Source organism: Mauremys reevesii, linkage group 3 (assembly GCF_016161935.1).
Source record: "Mauremys reevesii isolate NIE-2019 linkage group 3, ASM1616193v1, whole genome shotgun sequence".
Lineage (NCBI taxonomy): Eukaryota > Metazoa > Chordata > Testudines > Geoemydidae > Mauremys > Mauremys reevesii.
In genome coordinates this window covers 149,181,727-149,207,913 of record NC_052625.1, presented here as the reverse complement: position 1 = coordinate 149,207,913, position 26,187 = coordinate 149,181,727, and the positions used below count along the sequence as shown (strand labels likewise).

At 42.3% G+C, this 26,187-nt stretch overlaps 1 long non-coding RNA gene across 2 annotated transcripts in view; it reads left to right on the top strand.

Annotated features, from left to right (window-relative positions):
• Positions 1–26,187, top strand: part of LOC120402259 — a 33,667-nt gene that overhangs the window by 1,986 nt on the left and 5,494 nt on the right. For both annotated transcript variants that reach the window (XR_005597085.1, XR_005597086.1), the window contains exon 2: positions 14,271–14,403. This is a non-coding gene — a long non-coding RNA (uncharacterized LOC120402259). The remainder of the gene's footprint in view (positions 1–14,270; positions 14,404–26,187) is intronic.

Genomic DNA, 26,187 nt, shown 5'->3' with positions numbered 1-26,187 from the left:
TTGTTTAGTTTGGAAAAGAGAAGACTGAGAGGGGACATGATAGCAGTTTTTAGGTATCTAAAAGAGTGTCATCAGGAGGAGACAGAAAACTTGTTCACCTTGTTCTATCATTAGCCTCTAATGATAGAACAAGAAGCAATGGGCTTAAACTGCAGCAAGGGCAATTTAGGTTGGACATTAGGAAAAAGTTCCTAACTGTCAGGGTGGTTAAAAACTCAAATAAATTGCCTAGGGAGGTTGTGGAATCTCCATCTCTGGAGATATTTAAGAGTAGGTTAGATAAATGTCTATCAGGGATGGTGTAGACAGTATTTGGTCCTGCCATGAGGGCAGGGGACAGGACTCGATGACCCCTCGAGGTCCCTTCCAGTCCTAGAGTCTATGAATCCCTTCAGGGAGAAATCTAGGAAGACTGTTCTCTCAGATAGAAGTTGTGCAGCAGCATCTTCAGGAGCTGATTGCGAATGGCATCAGAGTCCCACAGACCATACACCTCCCTCATTATGGCATTCCATTAAAAGAATGGGAAAAATCCAGATGTGTATCAACTACAATATCCTAAACAGGCACAGTGTAGTTGACCAGTATACCATGCCTCGAGTACAAGATGCTTTGGACAGTTTGCTCGGGAGCTAGTGGTTCTCAGTATTGGATCTCAGAAATGGATACTACCAGATCCCTCTAAAAGCAGAAGATAAGGAGAAGCCAGTCTTCATTTGTCCATTAGGGTTTTTACCAGCTTGACCCCATGAATTTCTGGAGCAACTGCTACATTTAAACATCCTAAGGGGAAAGTTGTGGGAGACATGAACGATTGCAAGTTTTAGTTTATTTGGATGCCCTGACTGTGTTTGAGAGAACCTTGGAGAAACATGAAGAAAGACTTAAAGTTCTAGACCAATTGGAAGCCTATGGACTGAAGCTTTCAGTTGATAAAGGCCAGTTCTGCAGAACCTCAGTGAAGTACATGAGTCACATTATGTCCCAAGAGGATGCGAGTACTGATCCAGATAAAATAGAAGCACTCACTACATGGCCATCCTCACATAATTGCAGAGAGCTCAAGACCTCTCTCTCAGATTTAGCAGCTACTACTGCAGATCTGTGAAGATTTATTCTACCATCATAAAGCCCCTTAATGATCTTACCAGGGGATACAAGTCCAGCAAGAACAAATCTAAGAACAAGAGTAAGGGTGAGGGGGTCCCCAAAGCCTCCCAATCAGACACTATGGCCCCTTAGAACTCCAATGGGATGATAGATGTGAAAGGGCTTTTCAATAAATCATTAATTGCCTAACTCATGCCCCTGTCCTAGTCTTTACTCATCCAAGCAAGCCATTTATCCTACATACTGATGCCCGTTGGAGGGCTTGGGAGCAGTCCTACACTGGGAAGTGGAAGACAAATGTAAACCTCTGGTTTTTGCTGACAGAGGACTGTCTGTCTGATAGCGAGACTCACTACTCCATTCACTAGCTGGAGTACGTGGCCTTGAAATGGGCCATCTCCGAGAAGTTTTGAGACTAATTGTATAATGCTCAGTTTCAAGTGTGGACAGACAACAATCCACTGACTTACTTTTTAACAAGAGCCCAGCTGAATGCTACAGGAAGCTTATTGCATAGCTACATCTGCAGTTCGCAAGAACTCTGACAGTAACAAGCAACTTACTGTTCTCATGAGCTCCAGCCAGGGGACAGTTCTGTGGTGAAATTTGGGTGTTGCTGGCAAACACAAAATAGCTGACAGATGGAAGGCATTACCTTTCCTGGTGATGGGGAAAACTGGGAGAGCTGCTGGTCTACCAGATTAAACCTGAAATGGGGCCAGGGCAAGTAAAGACAGTACACAGAAACCTCTTACTACCTGTGGGGGAATTGGTAGGTGCCCCTTATGAAATGGACCATGATATGGGACCTGGGTGGCAACAGGGTGCTGGACCAAGACACATTCCTAGCCCAGTTTGTGGAATAGCAGAGGTACCAAAATGGAGTTCAGTATCATGTGATCAGGTCACATGCCTTGTTGAGTCATACCAGCTATTTTCCATAGATTGCAAATGGAGATCTGGGGGGCTTCCAAGCCGCACTTTAACAGAAAAAGCTGCGTGTGGCTCACAAGCCACAGTTTGACCACCCCTGAATTATACCTTTAATCTTTTCTCTCTCCTGTACATCTAACCTCTTTTGTATTCGTAAGTATTGTATTTTGCTTTGTCATAATTAATCAAAATATTACAAGAGATTAAATTTTTAGTAGGACTTTACTTTTCTGTAGAAGAGAAATCTTACAAATACAGTGGAACCCCACTATGTGATAATTGGGGTCCAAAAAATTTGATCGCGGTAAATGCAGGGTCACGTTATAGCGGGGTGCCACTGTACTTGTGTGCAGCTTCCAGTTTCAACCTACAACCATTAAGGAACTTTTGTCCACAGCAGGAGGAGCAGGACATCAAGGGGAAAAAATGGGGGTGCAGCCGGAGCAGCGAAGCAAAAAAAAAACCAGGGTGCAAACTTTTGGTGACACTTATTTGGCAGCTCACAGCTGCCTCCTCCAGCCATGCTGGCGAGCCTCTGGGCACGCAGCAGCTGCACTCTGGCTAGTGGGACCCCCTGTGCTGCAGACATGCCCTGGGCAGCAGAGTGCACATCCCAGCTAGCGGGAGGGGAGGAGCAGGGGGGAGAGAGAGAGAGAAAGGGGGCGGCCAGGGCTTCCTTCAGCCGGGGTGCTTGCCACTCGGTCCCTCCCACCATGCCCCCTGCTGGGAGGGCTCCATGCCACTCCCGCCTGCAGGTGAATTGAAAGTCGGTCGGCGGGGAGGGAAGAACACGGGCTGCCAGGCTTGCTGCAGACCTGGCACCGGCTGGGGCAGGTGGAGCGCGTAGCCCGCTCCCAGCAGGACGCTCCCCTCCTCCGCACTGCTGCCCCCTACAGTGGCGCATAGAAAGTCATCGGTCAGCGGGGAGGGAAGGATGCTTGCTGCAGGCTGGAGCCAGCCCTGCCAGGGACAGTGGTGAGAACCACAGGGGCATGCCGGGGCTGCAGGGAGACTCGCTCCTGCTGCAGCCACTGGGGCATGGATCCCAAACGCCTCATGCCCACCGGACTCGTTCCATGCCTGCCGCTGGGGCCAGACTCACCCCGCATTATAACCGAATTTGCATTATCGCAGGGTGTGTTATAGCGGGGTTCCACTGTAATCATATTGGTTTAAAATAAATGTGATACTGACCAAAGAAAAACGTTGAAGAACCATCATTAAGGTACCTCTATAGGCTTGTCTTCACTACAGTGTTAGCTCAAGGTATAACTATAGTGGGAGAAAGCATGAAGGTGTTTGTTTGAAAATGTAAAATGTAGGTGACAGAGGCCAGTAATGCCAGCCTATCCGAGGTGAGAGTTGACACCTCAATAGTGTATGAGAAATGATAAGGTGGGGATAGGCCAAAAAGGACCTTGAAAGTGAAGATAAGTAGCTTATGTTGATGTGATAGAAAAGGGGGGCCCAGTGAAGGAATAGAAAGAGGGGTGACATGGTCAAAGCGATAGGCTGGGAAAATATACTATTCTGAATGGATATGAGCAGGGCAAGATTGATTTTTGTCAAGCCCAGATAAAAGGATGTTGCAGTAATTGAGATGCAAGATGATGAGGGCCCGGACAAGAGTTTTAGGTGTGCGGGTGGATCGGAAAGGCCATACCTTAAAGATGTTATGCAGAAAAAAATCTGCAAGATGTAGAAATAGCTTGGATGTGAGAGATCTGAGTCAGATGACACTGAGGTTATGGGCCTGAATAACAGACAGTGTGGTGATCAAGAAAAGATGTCAGGGAGAGGGCTTGGGGGAATTGTTAGTTATACGTTACCATTTTATGTTACTAATGTGAAATGAAAAACTGAAAAGTGTCAGTGGGCTTGTTTTCACTGTAGTGTTTGCTCAAGGTATAACTCAACTGTCGTCCCTAACCTGACTGCTGTCCACATGCACAAACCTCCAGCTCAAGTTAAGTGGTGCTTTAAACTTGAGCTAGCTAGCTTGTCAAGGGGTATGGGTTGAAGCTCGAGTGCTGCTGACACTCGAGCTAGTAATGCAGCAGGTACTCAGCCAACCCAATCACTCTGTTTGAGTATTTTGCAATGTGACTGCTCTCACTCAAGCTAAGCTAACTTGAAGAGTTCATTTGAGTGTAGATAACTTGAGCTAACATAGCAGTAAAGACAAGACCAGTGTCTCAAAGGATAAAATAGATGATCATCTATTAATAGTTTGTGTTGCAGTAAGCACAGGGAGATCCAATCAGGAATAGGGCCCCATTGTACTAGTCACTGAGGTTAATAAATGTAACTTGATTTATTAATTGAATAGTGTGGTGAACTGATGTGATTCCAAAACCAAAACAGCTGTCTTTTACATTAGTACAAGTTTAGAGATCCTTCCGAAACTAACCTGTAAGGCTGCTACCGAGCCCTCCAAATCCTTTTCAACACCCACCCATACTGTGATTTCAGCAAGAAATCAGACAACCATTATGGTTAAATTGAGTAGTCATCAGGGATGGCAGAGGTTACTAATTTATCATTTTAAAAATACTTTCAAGTGACTGAAAATCATCAAGTTGTGCACATAACTTAACAGAACTGTGTGACCTTTTTATTGTTACCCCCATCTTCTGTCCCACCCTTCCCACACTCTGTTCTTGTTTCAGATTAGATTGTGAAGTCTTTAAAACAGTCTTCCTTTGTTCATATAACAGCTAGTACACAGGGCCCAAATTCTGACTGGGCCTTGGGCATTACCACAACATAAATAAATAATAATATTTAATCAAACTTATACAGGTGGAATCCAACTCGGCACAGGACAGGTCTTTTAAAACTATCAGTCAAGTAACTTTTCTTAAATTCTGCTCAACTAAACATGAACTTAAAGGGTTACTAAGACAATTAAACTAGAATACAAAAATTCAGTTAAGCTTTGCAGGAGCAAGCTGTCTTAATCTCCATTATAGGGACAAGTGGAATAGAAATACTTTTTTTTCTAGAGCTGGTTGATAGTGGTGGGAAACTTTTATTTAAAAAAAATAAACTGAAAATGTTTGCCACTTGTGCCATTAATTTTTTTTGTCCTGGCATTTTAGGGGACTGAAATTATGTACAGTAAAACCTGAAAAACCAGCAAAATCCATTTGGGGAGAGGCGGGGGAGAATTACACATGACTTCTTAAAAAACTTCTGGGGGTATCATTGATTCTGATAAACCATATGGCAAAGAGGATTAAGCCCAGGGTTTGGAATCTGGTTCTGATCTCTAGTCCCTCCTTTAACATTGATTAGCCTTAATGATCCTTGCATTTTGCTTCTCCCTCCCACAATTCAATGAGGGGGAGGAAAGGGATTCAGCAAACCTTGGAGCAGAGTGGGGAGACATGGCAATGGGAAATCTTTCCCATATCTGTACTACCTGCTTTTTGCTGCCACATTCTTTCCCTGTGGTCCTCTTGGAGGGGATCCAGAATGGTCTCCTACTGCCTCAAATAAGGGAAGGGTAGGAGAGTTGTGGGATTTTCTTCCCCTCCATTAAGAAGAGGGTATGTCAGGCTGCAGCATTTTATCCTGCTGTGGCTCAGGCTGCTGTGTCTTGAGTCAGCAGCGCAGAAACACCGAGCTTGTTCTACCTGGCATCCAAATGCTCCAAACAGAGTAAGCTGAGCAGAGATGAGCAGTTCTCTGCTGTTGTTACAGAAGCAGCCAGAGGATTTCATGTGCTTTTGTGTGAAAATTTACATTTCTGTAAGTTTCAAATGTGAAAAGAGCTATTCCCTCATAACTGCAAATAAAGCAAAATGTCTCTGTACATGCATGCAAAAAATCACAAAGTGAAAACTGCTGAACAAAAACCATGAGGTCTGCCCATGTCTACTTGCAATAAGCTCTCTGTGTGAAACCAGCCAAGTCTGAATTGCTTATGAATAATGAAAGGCAGCAGTGTAGACGGGAAAGCTTCACCAACTAGCACTTTAATAATTGGTCAGATCTTTTGGCTGCTGCTTCCATGATCAATCTTAGGGGCATTTGGATGCAAGTCAGAACTATAGCTACACTTCTAGCTTGTCTATTTTCCATTCAAAGAATATTGCCAGAGAAGTTGTTTGGTTTTAGTCTGAACCAAAGCAGGGTGGTTTGTTTTTTTTATGCATTTAACCAGACCTCATTACAGTAATGTTGTCTGTATTGGTATTTATCCCCTTTACAATTCAAAGTGTCCTCTTATTGGGGTCAATTTCAGTAACCCTGTTCCTCTTAAACTGCTTTAATTGAAATGACTCTTTGTGAAACAACACTGATTGTTACATTTATGGATTGGCTGCCTTTTATGGGCCAACCCCATTCTAATACCTGCCACAAATGGACTCACAAGACTCTCTGAAGGATTTGGTAGCAGTGAGGGGCCATCTATTCTATACAAATTCTTATAGTCTGAGTGCTTTCCACTCATTCATTAAGCAACATGACTAACATGTGGTTTGTTTTCTCTTGTTCTCTTCCCGGGACAAAATTGTGTGTCCAATATAGTGTTTTGGCTGGTCAGGCTTCTTAAAATGTTTCACGCAAATAAATACACCTTGCACATGGAGCAGAAGGAGGTGGTAAGGCTTGTGATAGTCTTTCGTTCCAGTGGAAGTCTGTTCCGTAGTCTAGGACTGGTTCCCGAGAAAGCTCTGGCTCCTGCACAGACAAGATTTACCCTGATGGTAGACAGTTCCACTGTCTCATGCTTCTCCCCCACCTCCCTTTCAGGGTGCCTGAGTCAGAACCTGGTGAAGTAGTCTGAGCCTGGATTCCCTCCGCACACACACACACTTGCTACTGGGCAATACTGCTGCCCTTTTGGACTCTCGCCGCCCCCCCTGACAGATGCCCAATGGCACTACAAATGTTAATATTTTATATTTTACAGTACCAAGGCAGCATTCATATTGCACCCAGTTCCACTGCTAGGAGTTTTGATATGGATTTTATATTTCAGGGACCTCCCCGCATTGAAACTTGAAAGCCAGTATTCTCACCAGAAGCAAATGAGCAATTCATTTTCAGTCTTGGTAAACAGAAATATCAGACAGAAATAATTGCTTCCTAAGAATTAAAGGGAGACAAAAAATACAGAGTATCCATTCAGAGCAAATAAATAAATAAATAAATACTGTTATTTTCTAGCAGCTTTTCTACAATTAATCATTTGTTTTCTGAAAGGCACAGAGGTGCAACTACTCTTGCTGAATTGTGCTCAACCATTGATTTTTTTTTCTGTACAGCTGAAAAGCCTCAGGTCATGGTGTTCAGATTTGGAGTCCCCTATTGAAATAATTGATGTGCTGAGTATTGGGTCTTATAAATTCAAACTCAGAATTTTGTCCTGGTTAGCATTTTTTTAAATGCCGTATCTCTTTGATTTTGGTGTGCTTGATTTCAGTGCACCATTTCCACTTTGCATTGACTCTGTCTGAGACACCCCGAAGTGCTACCCTTGAAGGACACTATGGAAATGAAAGATAGGGTTGTATTGATTATATCATTTTATTTACTGTGCTCCCATAAAATTACAAACATTCATCAAAAAATGAAACACCTGATTGAGCATAGTATAGCCCTTCGATGAGTGGCAGTGCTACAGTGACTTAAAAGTAAGTTTGTGCATAACTATCTGAGAGGAGAATTTGGCCCATAGCAACAGACTGCATGTTATTAAATTAACTTTCAGTCACTACCGAACTGAGACAACCTCAAATTGGTGATCTACAGGTGAAATAGTTCTCTCCCCCCACCCCCCCCAAGCCATTATCAATCTTCTGAGCCATCCAGTCTCCCATTATTTGATTGCTTTGAAGGTATTGCATCTACATCAGCCTCTGAGCTGAATAATCACACTCTAGGAACTCTCGGCAGTTCTACTGCCACAGGTTCAAGTCAAGGAGCAAAGTAATAAAATGAGCAAAGTCACAGTGGCAGAGGGAAGAAAGAGGAGGTCTAAGTGAATTCAGGTCAATGACTTGAATATGGCTCCGTTCCTTTGAAAAAGATGCTACTGAAAAGCCCCAGGCAATTTGGAAGCATAAAGACCCCATTGATTTTTCTTGTTGCTTTGCAGACCAGGTATTACAGTTAATGATTTTAAACGCTCTCATGGGTAAAATGAAATGAACTGACTAAAGTTATTTATATTCCTAGCAGCTCTGGGAGCAAAGGACCCTCGTGCTCTGGAACCAATTCAATGGGGTGTGTGCATACAAAATTTGGGGTGGCTGTGCAGGTCATGTGCACTCCTGCACAGTGAGGAGACTAAGTAATGAGGAGAAGAGGCTGGTCAGGGCAAGAAGATCTTTTATTAAGCAGTCTTTTTGTTCAGTGTTTGTACAACACTGAGCACAATGTGGTCCTTGTCCATGACTGGGGCTCCTGGGTGCTATGGTAATACAAAAAATAAATAAGCAGATCCTTTGGTCTCTCCCCTTCTTTGGGGGCCTGGGTACTAAGCTGTGGAGGTTACTCCATTCACTAGGCTGGACTTGCCTCTGCAGAGCAGCTTCAGTGCCCTTTTTACTTCTCAGAGATTGCAGTATTGAATTACTCAGACTGGACATCGGGGAAAGGGTTTGCCCCTCCATGGACACATGGCACTCTCTGTCCAAGGGCTACCAGCTGACTCCCTGATAGTGAAAGTATTTTGTTGTTTCCAGCTTAGCCAGTTCTTGCTTGTACCCAGTGTTTAACGTTAGGATGACTAGAAGAAAAGGGGGTCAAAGTATTAGTTTGAGATCGATCAGTAAATCACTTTTTGCTCCATGGCTTTGCATTGTATTTTCCCCAAAGTCTTCACCTGGTGCTAATCAGTTCAAAAGTTCATGCATTTTCATAGCCTGTGTCCTGTCGGTTTACATTCTAGCTCCTTATAGAAAAGTGGCAATCACTGGATGTGATTTGTTTTTTAATATCTCACTGCACTGGTAAACACTAGTGGCCTGAGTTTTCAATGTGCTGAGCACTCAACTCTATAGCTGCCAAGTTTCACACAGTTCAATGTGACATTTTATGCAAATTATTTAAGGACCTAATTTGCCTAATTGCAAATACTTTGCATATGACCATAAACTTTAGCTTATGGCCAATACACCTTTCTCCACACAATAGCAGGGATAGGACATGGAAATACACAAAATGTAACAGCTAAGAGGCTGTGAAATGTAGATGAGGTGAGGGGAGGTGTCTGTGAGCAATGGGTGCTGGTAGGGGAGGGCAATGGTAGATGCTTGTGTTGGAGTATGCTGGAGGGTGTCTGGGTGCAGTCTAGGAAGTAACTGGGTGCTGTGAGAGGGTGGCTGGGTTGGTTGGTGCAGCAATGGATACTGCTGGAGTTGGATGGATTCTGGGATGTCTGGGAGTACTAAGGTAGGTGGCTTGGTGTCTGGTGGTTTGGTAGCTGAGAAACCAGTGGCTAAAGTTTCTCTCAAGGACAGAGGTCTGGGCTCTAGTTGGGGTCTCTGCATGGCAGCAGCTTGGGCTCTGGCTGGTGGTCTGACTGAGGCCAGTCCTCTCTGGGGCAAGGGTCCAGCTGGGGACTTTGGGGAGAAGGGGTCTGTCTGATACAGGAGTGTGGCAACTGGCTGGGAAGTAGGGCCTGGGGTTGGTCTGGGGCACAGAGGATAGTCAGGGGGAGCCTGGGCCTAGTACTGGACCTCCTCACCTTCTGTCCCCACCAACCATTGCTGCCACCCCTCTACTGACTGCTGTTGCAACTCTACCACTGGGATCCAGCAGGAGCAGCCAGAGGGGAAATGGACAGGTGCCTGAAGACAGACTCCTAGTGGCTGGCAGGAGAAATACAGCACAGGCACACAGCTCAGCCACCCATATGAGATTCATGTGAGAAGCAGCCCTGCAACTCCAAATGAAGTCGGTCGGAGCTCTGGGTGCTCAGCATGTCTGAAAATTATGCCCTAGGATTCTTTCATTTCCAACAGTCTTTCATTTTCCATGTTGAGCCTTATTCACCCTTCCATTGGCTGGCAGTAACCAGGTAGGAGAATCAGAGGGACATTAGCAGTCCTTGCTGCTAGATTTAAAATGATCTGAGAGGGGAAGTTCAAAGGTCTCCAATCAGGGGAGTTTATGAAATCTGACCATTCTCACTCCAAAATTCTGTTTGTGATGCCAGACTCTGGGTCTGATCCTCTATTGTCTGGCAGCTAGTGTGGTCATTTACCCCTGTGCAAAATGAGCATAAAATGACACTAACAGGGTCTGCGTACAGATGTGGTCTCATCTCAAAAAAGATATACTGGCATTAGAAAAGGTTCAGAGAGGGCAACTAAAATGATTAGGGGTTTGGAATGGGTCCCATACGAGGAGAGATTAAAGAGGCCAGGACTTTTCAGCTTGGAAAAGAGGAGACTAAGGGGGGATATGATAGAAGTATATAAAATCATGAGTGGTGTAGAGAAAGTGAATAAGGAAAAGTTATATACTTGTTCCCATCATATAAGAATTAGAGGCTATCAAATGAAATAATGGGCAGCAGGTTTAAAACAAATAAAAGGAAGTCCTTCACACAGTGCACAGTCAACCTGTGGAACTCCTTGCCTGAGAAGGCTAGGACTATAAAAAGGTTTTAAAGAGAACTAGATACATTCATGCAGGTTAAGTCCATTAATGGCTATTAGCCAGGATGGGTAAGGAATGGTGTCCCTAGCCTCTGTTTGTCAGAGTGTGGAGATAGATGGCAGGAGAGAGATCACTTGATCATTACCTGTTAGTTTCACTCCCTCTGGGACACCTGGCATTGATCACTGTCAGTAGACAGGATATTGGGCTGGATGGACCTTTAGTCTGACCCAGTATGGCCATTCTTACGTTATGTTCTTAGGTTCACCCACCTCTCGCAAACACCCACTTTCCTCTGGCTGATATGCCTGCAATCAGTCTTTTTCATGGGGCAGCACCCATCTCTCATAGGCAGCCCCCCTTTTGTTGGTTGGGTATGAGCCTGCTTTCAGTTTTAGTTCATTATAGCCCACACTCCCTCCTATTTCCGACCCATCTCCCAGGTCTCCATGTTCTCCACTTACCTGTGGCTTTGCTCACCTGTCCCCGTCGAACCTAGTTTAAAGCCCTCCTCACTAGGTTAGCCAGTCTGTGTCCAAATAGGGTCTTCCCCTCCTCGAAAGGTGATGCCATGTTACACCCACTTTGCCCAGGTGTAAGTGGTTAGGGTGGCAAGCAGCAGCAACAAAAGATAATGCTTTGGCCATGAAAACTGGACAAACCCCTCCACTTTTGAAAAACATCCTGGGTTCTTCCATGTCCATACAAAACATAGGACCTCAGTTCTTAAGTTTTTAAGTTTAATATGAAAGACCTAGTATGCCTGTAAAACTGCAGCACATTATTGCAATTGTCTGCATCCGAAAGAAGGGATATTTGAAGTTTCCTTAATTTTCTATACTTAATGTTTAAACCACTAAGTCTTCCTTTCCGTCTATTAAAAGTCTTTTATTCCAAAACAAAAATGTTGAGTAAAGCTGCTTCAGTTTATCATTGTCAGTAATCCGACAAATTTAGCTCTTTATTCTGTTTGCAAAAAATCTTGGTTTCTATGAATACATCCATTATTCTTAAGTATTTTCTGTATAGTTCAATGCAAAGAAATATCAGCTTATGTAGGTCCATGTACTGGTTAAACAATTTGCAGTTTTGGTATGTGACTGGCAACATGTATCACATGGTGTTGTTTCTGCTCCCCAATTAGATGACAATTGGTTTTTTTAATGCAATAATGAACAAATGGCAAATACAGGTATTCATATACAGAAAATACATTCCTCAGATATTAGTGCAAACAATTGTTCACTTGGATTTTTAATAATCGAGAAAACAAGGGTGGGAGCAGTTGTTGTTTGTAGTTCTAATAAATGTTCTCACACAGTCTGTGTAGTATTAAAACAGCTCTAATATCAAGCCTCCTAAATTAGCATGTGCACCTGTTTCTGTGTGTAACATGCCGGCAAAGTGTATCTTAAGTTTCCCTGAAGCATCTGGTATAGTAAAGGTTAACGGACTACTGTTGCTAACAACTAACAGTTATTCTTTTATATGAGAAGGCAGATAAAAGTGTGTTTCTGAAGGTCCCAAGTTCAAAATCTGCTGATGACCTATGCGGAGGCTATTACACATGGAGAATCCAATATGACCTTTGGTACCTGTTTCTATCCATCACTGGTAATTTTTAAATCCAGACTGTATGTTTTTCTAAAGCAGTGGTTTTCAGACTGCGGGTCATGACCAGTACTGGGTTGCGGAATGTAAGGCACTGGGTCGCAGCAGCTCTGGTCAGCACTGCTGACCGGGCCGTTAAAAGTCCCATCAGCGGTGCTGCCCGGCTAAGGCAGGCTAGTCCCTACCTGTTCTGACACTGCGCTGTGCCCCAGAAGTGGCCAGCAGCTGGTCCAGCTCCTAGGTGGTGGGGCCACAGGGCTCGACGCACTGCCTCTGCCCCGAGCACTGGCTCCCCACTCCCATTGGTCAGTTCTTGGCCAATGGGAGCTGGAGGGGGATGGTGCCTGGGGGCGAGAGCCGCACAAAGCCACTTACATGCCTCCTCCTAGGAGCCAGACCTGGTGGCCACTTCAGGGGAGCAGGGCGGTCCATGGTGCCAGGACAGGCAGGAAGTCTGCCTTAGCACCCCTGCTGTGCCACTGACCGGGAGCCGCCTGAGGTAAGCCCATGCCCCAACCCTGCACCCCAATCCCCTGCCCCAGCCCTGAGCACCCCCCAACCCTGAGCCCCTTCCTCAGGGATGAAATTAACTTAAAGGACTTACCGGTACGGAGCCCTGAGCAGGGGACGTGGCCTCAACCAGAAGAGGCGGGACCTTTAAATACCCAGGCCTTTTAAATCAAGATTTAAAGGCCCAGGGGCTCCGGCTGTGGCTGAGAACCCCTGTCCCTTTAAATCACTGCCAGAGCCTTGCCACTGCTACCCCAGGGCTCCAGCAGAGGGGCTTGGGCAGCAATTTAAAGGGCCTGGGACTCCCTGCAGTGGTTGGAGCCCCAGGCCCTTTTAAATCACCACCAGAGTCCTGCTGATGCTACCCCAGGGCTCCAGCAGCAGGGCTCGGGAAGTGATTTAAAGGGGCTGGGGCTCCGGCCACTGTAGGGAGCCCCGGGCTCTTTAAATCACCAGCCTGGGGAAGCCAGTCCGGTCCAGCACGGTGTACTGGCTCTTGCTTGCTTTCACCTCTGCCCTTTCTGCACACTAAACCCCTCATCCGACCCCACCTCAGAGCCTGCACCCCAGCCCAGAGCCCTGAGCTCCCCCCAAACCCAAAGCCCCCTCCTGCACCTCAAACCCCTCATCCCCGGCCCCACCCCAGAGCCTGCACCCCCCACACTCCAATCCCCTGCCCCAGCCTAGAGCCCTCTCCCACACCCTGAACCCCTCATTCCCGGCCTCACCCCGCAGCCCTCACCCCCACACCTCAACCCTCTTCCCCAGCCCTGATCCCCTCCCACACCCCAAATCCCTCATCCCCAGCTCTGTTGCATCGCGGGCATCAACAATTTTCTTCAACTGTGTTGCCAGAAAAAAAGTTTGAAAACCACTGTTCTAAAAGATATGCTCTAGGAATTATTTTGAGGAAGTTCTGTGTTACACCATAGGTCACACTAGATGATCACAATGGTCCCTTCTGGCCTTGGAATCTACGAATCTAAGTATTTGGATGCACAGATAGACATTTATAGATGCAGTTTTTATTATTTGTTAAGACTGGTGATGTACTTAAGGCACACAACAACAGACACTGCCCTGAAAAGATTACAATCTAAGATTGCATTTCTGTTTGCAAATGCAGGTTTTCTAGAATCAGATATGTTACCCTACACATTTTGCATGTATAGTTTAGGAGTCTTCTTTGAAATTTGATTAAGTGAATATTGTCAGTAACCTACCAGTTTGGATTACGCTGAATGACATTAATAATATTTTTTCATTGTCTTTTATTCACATACACATGAGAATCCTCTCTTGTTTTATTGCTGTTTTGATACCCCATTTAAATAGAGGAGGGAAAACATGTTTTCAGACCAAATTTTCTAAAATCCATTCAAATGTTTTTGACATATTTGCAGCATTTTACAATATTGGATTTAGAAATGATGACTAATGTTCCATTTTCTTTGTAGTGTGATTGACAAGTTCATTTTCACATTCAGGTATGTGCCCTTTGATTACCATTATGATATGAGAATGCTTCTTCCCACATTGTGGCTGCACTTACACATGGGAATAACTGCTGTACTTTGCCTAAAGTACCAATAATTACACTGCAGCTACACAGTAAGCAATGTAAGTGCCTAATATAGCATTGTTGCTTTGTTATTTAATAGTCACTTAAACGCTGTTATGTTTGACAACTGTATGGTATAATTATGTTACTTCAAAATCTTTCTTTTACAAAATGCCACTCCAAAAAAAATCATTTTTATTTTAAAAGACTAAAACATCTCAGAAATGATGCCTGATCTGATCTGAATGCTGAATCTCAAACAAAACTGAATCTGTCACTGATCAAGTGAGTGTACAAGGCAAAAGATGAAAAATGTGACTAATTTAAAAAAATCTGTGGGACTAAACTTCAACAGTCACACTGATGCTCAATTATTCCTGTAACCAAACTATAATAGGAGAAACAGGAAATTAGTAATAGGCAACAAGTTCTGTAGGAATATACTGAGGATTGGCGTCACAAGGCCCTGTGTGCTAATCCTGGCTCTTCCATTGATTCACTTTGTGACTTTTAGACAAGTTATATCTCCTCTCTTCCTCAGCTCCCCTGACTGTAAAAGAGGAATAGTGATTCTTCCCCACCCCTGTCCTAAAGTGTGTTATGAGGAACAACATCTATAAAGACCTGATCTAGTAGGCATACTGAGCATCACTACACCTAAGTTTCTTTGTGAATCTTAGCCCTGCATCTGGAACCCACAAATACACTAACGAAAAATAGAGTCCAATATTTAATCGGTAGGAAAGTCAGCTCAAACAATTCAGGATAATAAACTGTATAAACTTTTAAGAAATCAGGTTATTAAGTGACAGCACCTTAACCTCTAGTAGGGTGTATAGCAGGATAACACCAGAGCTATATCTTTTTAGAAAAAGACAAAATGTACTAGGTTTGTTACAGAATAGTGAGAAGTATATCTGACAAAACTCAACTAGATTAGCCTGTTGGTGGTGGTAACAGGAGCGGCGCCAGGGTTTTTGGTGCCCTAGGCAGGGGTCCTTCCGCGCTCCCGGTCGTTGGTGGCAATTCTGCGGCGAGGGGGTCCTTCCACGCTCCCGGTCTTCAGGGCACTTCGGTGGCGGGTCCCGGAGCGAGTGAAGGACCCGCCGCAGAATTGCCGCCGAAGACCTGGAGCGCGGAAGGACCCCCCCCACTGCCGAATTGCCGCCCCCCCAAATCCTGGCGCCCTAGGCAACCGCCTAGGTCACCTAAATGGAAGCGCCGGCCCTGGGTGGTGATAATGCTTATAACATGTATTCATCAAAGGTCTTTATTAACATTGTTTAATTAATCCAAACAATGCTTCAGTGAGGAAACTAAGTGTTTATTTTATTATCTTTCTATCAAAATTGCTTTTAACATGGATGCATGGGGGGGTAAATAGAAAACCATACACACACTGTTATATTAGTTAACTTTCTCCACATCGTGAAGGGAGCCCAGGGGTGAGCAGGAGCTGAAGGCCCCAGACTGCTCCCACCCCATGGTCAGGATGGAGTTGGAGACTAGGCAGAGTTCAGCCACACAAAGGGGGAAATGAGCTTCAGTAAATTATTTCCACTCCACTAGCCTGCCTGGAGCAAGTAAGGACATGTAATTTTGAGTCACAGTTCCTTCCCAGGGCTCCCTCTGGAGTGAAGCAGCTGTGCGCACACACGCACACTTACACAGGAGATTGAGAAAAAGTTCAGGCTAGCCCAAAGTATGTCCCTGATGTAGTCAGTGTCAGAGCCAGGAATAGCAATAACTTCCAGGGTAAAATACAAAGCATTATTTAGAAAATATAACTCTTCTTGGGTTTTTAGATACAAAGAGATGTCATATATATTTATAAAAAGATTGTGGGGTTCATTCATATTAATGCAGAATGACACATGAGCACAGTAGACAAGAGTTAGTTTCATTTTTCTTGAGAGGATGGTGCAGGAATCAATAGATTTGGGGGGAGGGGAAGAGGTGGGAATTTGGGAAGGTAAAGGGAGGGAGGTTGGTGGCAAGGCAAAAAATGGCAAAGGCAGACCTGCGTAGAATTACAGTTATAAGAGTGTGTACACATGAATATCTATTCACATTTTCAACAGTGTGTGTGTGTGTGTGTGATTTCCAAAAGCACAACCAGGCAAATATAACAGATATTTGTCTTAAGCTGTCAGCATTTTAGAATATTGAGAGGTGGGAATTCTAGCTAATTTGCTGAGCAAAAAAACCCAAGAAGCCATCATAGAACATGTTATCAGCACATTTGACAATATTTCTAGATCTCCGATTCATTTAGTTAGGGTATCTGACATGAGCATGGCAGAAAGCAGATGAGTCTCCATGAACAGATTTCAAGATTAAAGGAGAGTCCTTTGCCTCTCCTCTTACTTTTAATGAGGAGGGATAATGATAAACATAACCCTTATGTTCTGTAAAGCAGTCATAGACTCTTCCTGTTGACAGGATTGTGCTGAAAATAAAACTGAGGTAGGTAGCTAGGTATCCAAAGTAAATTAAATTACACTTTAAAAAAAATACACAGCTACAGTCAAACAACATAAGAATGGCCATAGTGTGTCAGACCAAAGGTCCATTTAGCCCAGTATCCTGTCTTCCAACAGTGGCCAATGCCAGATGCGCCAGAGGGAATGAACAGAACAGGTGATCCATCCCCTGTCACCTGTTCCCAGCTTCCGGCAAACAGAGGTTAGTGACACTATCTCTGCCCATCCTGGCTAATAGCCATTGATGGACCTATCCTCCATGAACTTATCTAGTTCTTTTTTTAACCCTGTTATAGACTTGGCCTTCATAACAACATACATGCAGTATTCAAGATGTGGGCATACCATAGATTTATATAGAGGCAATATGATATTTTCTGTCTTATCTATCCCTTTCTTATTGATTCCCAACATTCTGTTTGCTTTTTTGACTGCCACTGCAAATTAAGTGGATGTTTTCAGAGAACTATCCACAACGACTCCAAGATCTTTCTTGAGTGGTAACAGTTAATTTAGACCCCAGAATTTTTATATATGTTTTCCAATGTGCATTATTTTTCATTTATCAACTTTGAATTTCATCTGCTGTTTTGTTGCCCAGTCACCCAGTTTTGAGAGATGTTCAGGCTAGCAGTGTGCCTGGGACTTAACTATCTTGAGTATTTTTGTATCATCGGCACATTTTGCCACCTCACTGTTTACCCCTTTTTCCAGATAATTTTAAATTTGTTGAATAGGACTGGTCCCAGTACAGACTCCTGACGGACACCACTATTTACCTCTCTCTGTTCTGAAAACTGACCATTTATTCCTACCCTTTGTTTCCTATCTTTTAACCAGTTACCAATCCATGAGAAGACCTTCTCTCTTATCCCATGACAGCTTATTTTGCTTAAGAGCCTTTGGTGAGGGACCGTGTCAAAGGCTTTCTGAAAATCTAAGTACATTATATCTGGATCCCCCTTGTCCACATGCTTGTTGACCCCCTAAAAGAATTCTAGTAGATTGGTGAGGCATGATTTCCCTTTACAAAAACCATATTGACTCTTCCCCAACAAATTATGTTCATCTGTGTGTCTGACAATTTTGTTCTTTACTATAGTTTCAACCAGTTTTCCTGGTACTGAAGTTGGGCTAACTGGCCTATAATTGCCAGGATCACCTCTGGAGCCCTTTTTAAAAATTGGTGTCACATTAGCTATCCTCTAGTCATTTGGTACAGAATCTGATTTAAATGATAGGTTACAGACTGCAGTTAGTAGTTCTGCAATTTCACATTTGAGTTCCTTCAGAACTCGTGGCTGAATATCATCTGGACCTGGTGACTTATTGGTTACAAAACCTCCTCTAATGACACTTCAATCTGGGACCATTCCTCAGATTTGTCACCTAAAAAGAATGGCTCAGGTTTGGGAATCTCCCTCACCTCCTCAGCTGTGAAAACCAATGCAAAGAATTCATTTAGTTTCTCCACAATGCCTTATAGTCCTTTAGTGCTCCTTTAGCATCTCGATCATCCAGTGGCCACACTGGTTGTTCATCAGAAGCAGGAAGTCTGTTACACTTAAAAAAATTGCTATTACTTTTTGAGTTTTTGACTAATTGTTCTTGAAATTATTTTTTGGCCTTCCTAATTATATTTTTACACTTCATTTGCCAGAGTTCATGCTCTTTTCTATTTTCCTCACTAGGATTTAGCTTCCACTTTTTAAAGGATGTCTTTTTGCCTCTCACTGCTTCTTTTACTTTGTTTAGCCACGATGGCATTTGTTTTGGTTCTGTTACTATGTGTTTTTTTTTAATTTGGGGTTTCCATTTAAGTTGAGCCTCTGTTATGGTGTCTTTAAAAAGTTTCCATGCAGCTTGCAGTGATTTCTCTTTTTGCGCTGTACCTTTTAATTTCTGTTTAACTAACTTCCTCATTTTTGTGTAGTCCCCCTATCTGAATTTAAATGCTACAGTGTTGGGCTGCTGTGGTGTTTTCCCTGCCACAGGGATGTTAAATTTAATTATATTATGATCACTATTACCAAGTGGTCCAGCTATATACACCTCTTGGACCAGATCCTGTGCTCCACTTAGGACTAAATCAAGAATTGCCTCTCCTCTGGTGGGTTCTAGGACTAGCTGCTCTGAGAAGCAGTTATTTGAAGTGTCAAACTTTATCTCTGCATCCCATCCTGAGGTGACATGGACCCAGTTAATATGGGGATAGTTGAAATCCCACATTATTATTGAGGTTTTTTATTTTTATAGCCTTTGTAATCTCCCGGAGCATTTCACAGTCGCTATCACCATACCATATAGATAGTCGGTAATATATCCCTACTGCTATATTCTTATTATTAGAGCAGGGATCAGCAGCCTTTGGCACATGGCTCACCAAGGTAAGCACCCTGGTGGGCCAGGCTGGTTTGTTTACCTGCCACGTCCACATGTTCGGCCAATCGCGGTTCCCACTGTCTGTGGTTCGCCGCTCCAGGCCAATGGGGGCTGCGGGAAGAGGAGAGGCGAACCACAGCCAGTGGGAGCCGCGATCAGCTGAACCTCAAGACATAGCAGGTAAACAAACCAGCCTGGCCCGCCAGGGTGCTTACCCTGGCGAGCCACTTGCCAAAGGTTGCCAATCCCTGTATTAGAGCATGGAGTTATTATCCATAGAGATTCTATGGTACAGTTTGGTTCATTTAAGATTTTTACTTAATTTGATTCTGTGCTTTCTTTCACATATAATAGTGCCACTCCCCCACTAGCACAACTTATTCTGTCCTTCCGATATATTTTGTACCTTGGTATTACTGTGTCCCAGGGTGAATAAAAATCAGTTGTTTGGTTTTTTTTGTTTGTTTGCTTTTAAATTTAAAAATTGGATTTTTTTATTTAAATCAGATTTTTTTTTGATAAAATGCTTTTTGAGGGAAAAACCTATCTAAAGATACACTATAGCTCAAAGATATCTCCTCATGAAATAGGGATTATAAATTCTATAGAATTAGGCAATATATTCATGTAATGTTTAAGAAAAGTTTTGTAAATGAGTTCCAATAGTTCATGGATTTGGGACTCAATCTTATGAGGTTCCAGGGGCTTCTGTATAGATTATTTCGGTTAATCTTTCTATCTACCCATTGGGACTCAGTGCTGAGATGCTTAGTTTTGCAGTTCTCAAACTGTGGATGTGTGTCTCCAGAGGTAACATGCTTGTTAACAGCAAAAATGTTTTAAAATAAATAATATATAGAGGTGAGAAATAACAGACCTCAACTCTATTGTCCCTCTGCAAATTTGTGTACAGAGTCAATCCCTTACTTCTCTCAAAGTGCAAGTTTCAAAAAGTTCAATGAGTAGAAGATTGTTGGGGGCGGAATAGATCTGAACAAGGAGAAAAAGTCTGGAGATAAATGTGAGAAGCAAGGACCACATGCTTGCTTTGTTAAAATATTATATGTTTGCTGTTGAAGAAAAAAATCCAGAATACTTAACGTTGTTGTTTTAGTTAAATAAAACAATTTAAATATCTGTCTGGTGATGTTCTCCTCCTAATACAGCCTGGAAAGAAAATCCAAATATTAATGATTAACCTATTGAATTGGAGATAGTTCACCTCCTAATGACTTCATAAATATCTGCTTCACTCCACCAAGTTTCTGTGATGCCTATTATATAAATATCCTCATGATACAAGGTACTGTAGTTCACCCATCTTATTACTTAGACTTCCTGCATTTGCATGTAAGCAAAACGTGTCCCTTTTTAGCTGTCTGACATTACATTATGTAATTGAATGGGACTTTTTTCATTTGACTGTTCCTCTTCAGCTCCTACTTGTATTTTATCATCTTCCATCCTCTCCTCCTTACTAGAATATAGTGAATCTCCATTAATAGATCTTCCCTTAAGGGATGTCTGTGTCTAAACCACATGCTCTTCTGCACCTGTTGGCTTTCTCCCAGCCCCGAGTTTAAAAACTACTCTACAACCTTCTTAATTTTAAGTGCCAGCAATCTGGTTCCATTTTGGTTTAGGTGGAGCCCATCCTTCCTGTATAGGCTCCTCCTTTCCCAGATGTTTCCCCAGTTCCTAATAAATCTAAACCCCTCCTCCCTACACCATCGTCTCATTCATACATTGAGACTCTGCAGTTCTGCCTGTCTAACTGGCCTTGCACATGGAAGCATATCCAAGAATGCTACAGTGGAGGTCCTGGACTTCACTCTCTTACCTAACAGCCTAAATTTGGCCTCCAGGTACTCTCTCCTATCCTTCCCTATGTCACTGGTACCTACATGTACCATGACCACTGACTCCTTGCCAGCATTACACATAAGTCTATCTAGATGTCTCAAGAGATCTGCAACCTTCACACCAGACAGGCAAGTCACCATGTGGTTCTCCCAGTCATCACAAACCCAGCTATCTATGTTTCTAATGATTGAATCACCCATTACTAATACCTATCTCTTCCTAATAACTGGAGTTCCCTCCCCCGGAGAGGTATCCTCAGGGCGAGAGGATACTATAATATCATCTGGAAGAAGGGTCCCAACTATGGCATTGTTTCTCTCTGCTCCAGTTGGATGTTCTCCTTCCCTGAGACTTTCACCCTCCAGAGGCTGTCGGACAGGAATGGGACCGTTCTAGTGTGTCCTGGAAAGTCTCATCTATGTACCTCTCTGTCTCCCAGAGCTCCTCCAGTTCAGCCACACTGGTCTCCTAAGCCTGTACATGGTCTCTGAGGGCCAGAAGCTCCTTGTACCAAATGCACACACATGCCACTTGTCCATAGGGTAGGTAATCATACATGCTGCATTGGGTGCAATAAACTGGATAGCCCCCATTCTGTTGCTGGACTTCTGCCTGCATTCTGTTTTTATTCCTGAAGCTCATTCCTTTGTTGTTCTTTTGTTTTTATCAGGGGATGTTTTTGGCTTTAAGTTTAAGGAATGTTGAGTGTATCTAGCCTCCACCTCACACTCCCCCTGTAAACTGCCTCTCAAAATGCTCCTGTTCTCTAGCTCCTCTGGTTGCTTAGGAGTGGGCTTTTTAAAGCCCTGGTCTTCCTGAGTAGCCCCACCCTGCGGTTAAGGGTTGATGGGTGCTAAAGGGCTTAGCAATCAAAGCCTCATTAAGAAGCTCTCAGCCTTGTCTATGTACGTTTTTGGCTATCTATTTGTCATCTGGTATGAAATTTCTCTACTGGTTCACATCAGGAATTTTGTCCATCTTTATTTTACTGAGAGACTGGTAGTGGTGTGGGATGATGAGCCAAAAAATGTTGATCTATTCCTGGATTTCATACCTCCTGGAAGTTCAGGAATGTGTGGTTCAAGGTTTTTTATTCCACCCATTAAACATATTGGGGCCAGGCTTGAAATTCAGATATGGAAATCTAGTGACAGGTTCCCCAGTACATTCTGAGCGCTTTGCACTGCTCTGATGACACAAAGCGCCCTGTTTAGCAGGCCAATTACACCAAGTTTACACCCACTTTACTCTGCTGGAGGGCAAAGCAAGCAGAATGCACTAGTGAATCTGATCCCTGAATGACTCCTCCTCCTCAAAATTTGGGACTGTACATAACCCCACTTTTGTTTCTAGTCTATCACAGTATACAATGGGCTGAGTTATATTGACTGATTATTTCCTGAATTTGGTTTTGTTTGACACAGCAGCCACTTCTGACATTCTGTTGGAACATGAGTTAATTTAGGAGAAGAGGAAAGAGTTAGCTGCTTCTGGTTTGGCTTGGTTCCAATCCCACTACACTAAAGAGTATTCCAGAGTTGTAAGGGTCAGGATGAGAATATTTCACTAGAGAATTTTATGACTCTTGTAAAATCAGGGGAAAACACAATAGCCTCGCCGTAGAATGGGAGAGACACAAGTATTTTGATAAAAAGCAATTTCAGAAAATCAGTGGTTTTCACTATATTGCTGAAATTTGCCAGAGTCAAGGCTCCACATTGGCATCCACTATATTAACAATCAGCATGTTACTACTATCCCCACAAGGATTTATTTAGTTTTTAAATTAATTTACTTTGATCTGCCTCATTTATGTTGGCTTTCCTTGACTATTCCAGCAAACAAGACTTTCTAGCATGAATATATGCAAAAAGTAGATTTTGAACTCACCTATGCTTGAATTCTGGATAACATATTTTGCACCCACCTATGCAGCTTGCAATTTCTGCTATTGTTACTGGTTAGTTATACAATCAGGGAACAGAAATAATGCCACGTGACTGACATAACTAACCAACATAACACAAATGTCACATTTTGAATATTCACCAGGAACGGTCTCCAGGCCAAGTCTGGCTCACTGAAGAAATTCACAAATAACTCTGAATAATGAATAAATTGAGGGAATTCACAATGTGTTCTTGGACCAAATCTTACTAAGAGAAAGAGACAAACATTGTTGAATAGATTATTAGATACAAATTATCCACCTTGTTCTACCCACCAGTATTAATGGACTATTTGATTTAAATTTACACATTAGGGTGAATGATACAAGCCTCAAATTTCAGACATTTGCATGGCTGCCCCTGAGCTAGGTAAGCTCATCCAGTGAAAATTCAGCATAGATGACAAAAAAAATCCTACATTTATGGCTTAATCCATCTTTAACTTAGAAACTGTTCAGCTTCCTATCCTCTTATTCCTGGGAAATTTGACCATCAGCTATCTACTGCTGCTCTATATCATCTCCTCTGTGATTTTGAGAAATACCATGGCACAGGAGCTGTCATCTTTCTTTCACTTCTATACTATGTTATAGATGTTGTGTAATTAAAAACAGATCAAGTTGGTGAAATACTGTTTCATCTCCCTGAAGCTACAGATCATCCTTCTGTAAGTTGTTGTTGTTTTAAAACTGTTCCTGCTGTTGGCCTTCTTCCTGCTCTTAAAATGTATTTTCCTGGTTGCTCAAATGAACAAACTTTCCTAATGCCTGTATGAACATATCTGCACCTTCCCCCTCACTACCAGAATGTATGTGTGTGTGGAGGGAGTCGTCTTCTGATTATTACCTCTTTAATTGACTTGTTATGTTAGATACTATATTAGAAAATTTGCAAAATGCTAGCAATGCCCCATGAATTTGAAGAAAAAGAAACATTTGTAAAATTTGCCAGCTTTGGTTATGAACAATTAAGAAAGAATGTTCTTAAAACAAAGGTAAGGCATTTTAGTCCTATGACACTGCACATTTTAGAAGAAAGATTCTGAATGTATAAATATAGAGAAATAGAATAAATAATAATGATTCTGATCTCACTTGATTTAGACAGGGGTAACTCCTCTGGAGTCAATGCAATTATACCAGTGCACAAACAGTATAAGTGAACTAGGCCCAATCTGCCTAAGCCTTTCTCACTGACATAAATTAGAGAAAGTCTAGACGTGATCCGTCAGCCTTTAAATATGGGTAACTCTTACTGAAGTCAATAGGAATTTGCATTTTTAAAGATGTAGGACCAGCCCCTAGGGTCATATTTTCAAAACCTGGTCTCTGTGTGTGCATGCACGAAACTCTGTGAACACTAGTATTTTTTCAGCACTGCAACTAGAAAATGCAGGTAATAGAAACTACATGTGCAAAATCTATTTGCAAGTGTGTGTGCCAAAGTGCATGCTCACAGATGGGTTGAGGTCTCTCTGAAAATTTGATGCTTAATGGCAAAGGGTCTGTTGGGTTTATTAGAGATATTTTACTTTTCCCAGTATCGTTTTTTTAATCTACAATTGCTACTGAAAGGTGAACATTTACTAACAATGTACATATGATTTCTGAGATCCTGTATTTATTTACTATTCTAAATATATGGTAAATGTTAGATACAGACTAAAAAAACTATTTAAAAATTATTCTTAATGTTTACCTAAGTGCAAAACCTGGGAACATTTATTATTAAGTCTATAATAATAATATTATAAAAGTTTTGGTGGATGTGAGATATCACAGGAAATGTTATGGCCCATTAGATCAATTTGTTAGATGGCAAGTTGTCTTTATGATCTTAGAAATGTTGTACATTTATAGGTTCCAAGGCCAGAATGATTTAGTCTGATCTCCAGTAACATACGCCATAGAATTCCCCAAAATAATTCCTTTTGAATTACAGCACATCTATAAAAAGAAATCCAACCTTGATTTTAAAATTGCCTGTGATGGAGAATCCACCACAACCTGTGATAAATTGTTCCAGTGGTTAATTACTCTCTCTCTCTGTTAAAAATATATGTCTTATTTGTAGCCTGCATTTGTTTAGTTTCAATGTCCAGTCATTGAATTTTATTGTACCTTTGTCTGCTAAGATGACAAGCCCATTATCAAATATTTGTTCCCCATGTAAATATTTACAGGCTGTTTTCAAGTCACTACTTAACCTTCTCTTTGTTAAGCTAAATAGATTCAGCTCCTTGTATCTATCACTATAATCATTTTTTGAAGTCTACCATTTAAACTCTATCATTTTCAATCATTCTCATGGTTCTTCTCTGAACCATCTGCAATTTATCAACATCCTTCTTGAATGGTGGACACCAGAACTGGACACAGTATTCCAGCAGCAGTTGCACCAGTGCCAGAGGTAAAAATAACCTCCTCCTACTTAAGATTCCTCTATTCATACACCAAAGGATTGCATTAGCCCTTTTAATCATGGTGTCACACTGAGAGGTCATGTTCAGCTGATTATCTCCCATGACTCCAAAATCTTTTTCAGAGTCATTGCTTCCCAGGATAGAATACCCATCTTAAGTATGGCCTACATTCTTTGTTCCTAGATGCACACATTTACATTTAGCCTTACTAAAACACATATTATTGGCTTGTGCCCAGCTTGCCAACCGATCCAGATCTCTCTATGTCAGTGACTTGTCCTCTTCATTATTTACTACTTCCCTAATCTTTGTGTCACTGCAAACTTTGAGTGATGATTTAATGTTTTCTTCCAGGTCATTGATAAAAATCTTAAGTCTTGTAGGGCCAATACCTGCAGGACTTCACTAGAGACACATCCACTAGATGATGATTCCCCTATTTACAAATACATACAAGACATATCAGTTATCCAGTATTTAATACATTTAATGTGTGCCATGTTAATTTTATACTGTAGTAGTTTTTAATAAAAATGTTGTGCAGTACCAAGCCAAATGCTTTATAGAAGTCTAACACTATTACATTTGTCAATTAAACCTGTAAAATCTCATTTAAAAAAAAAAAAGAAAGTTAGTTCGATATTATCTATTTCCACAAACCCATGCTGATTGGCATTCATTATAGTACCTTCCTTTAATTTGTTATTAATGGAATCCTGAACCAACTGCTCCATTATCTTTCCT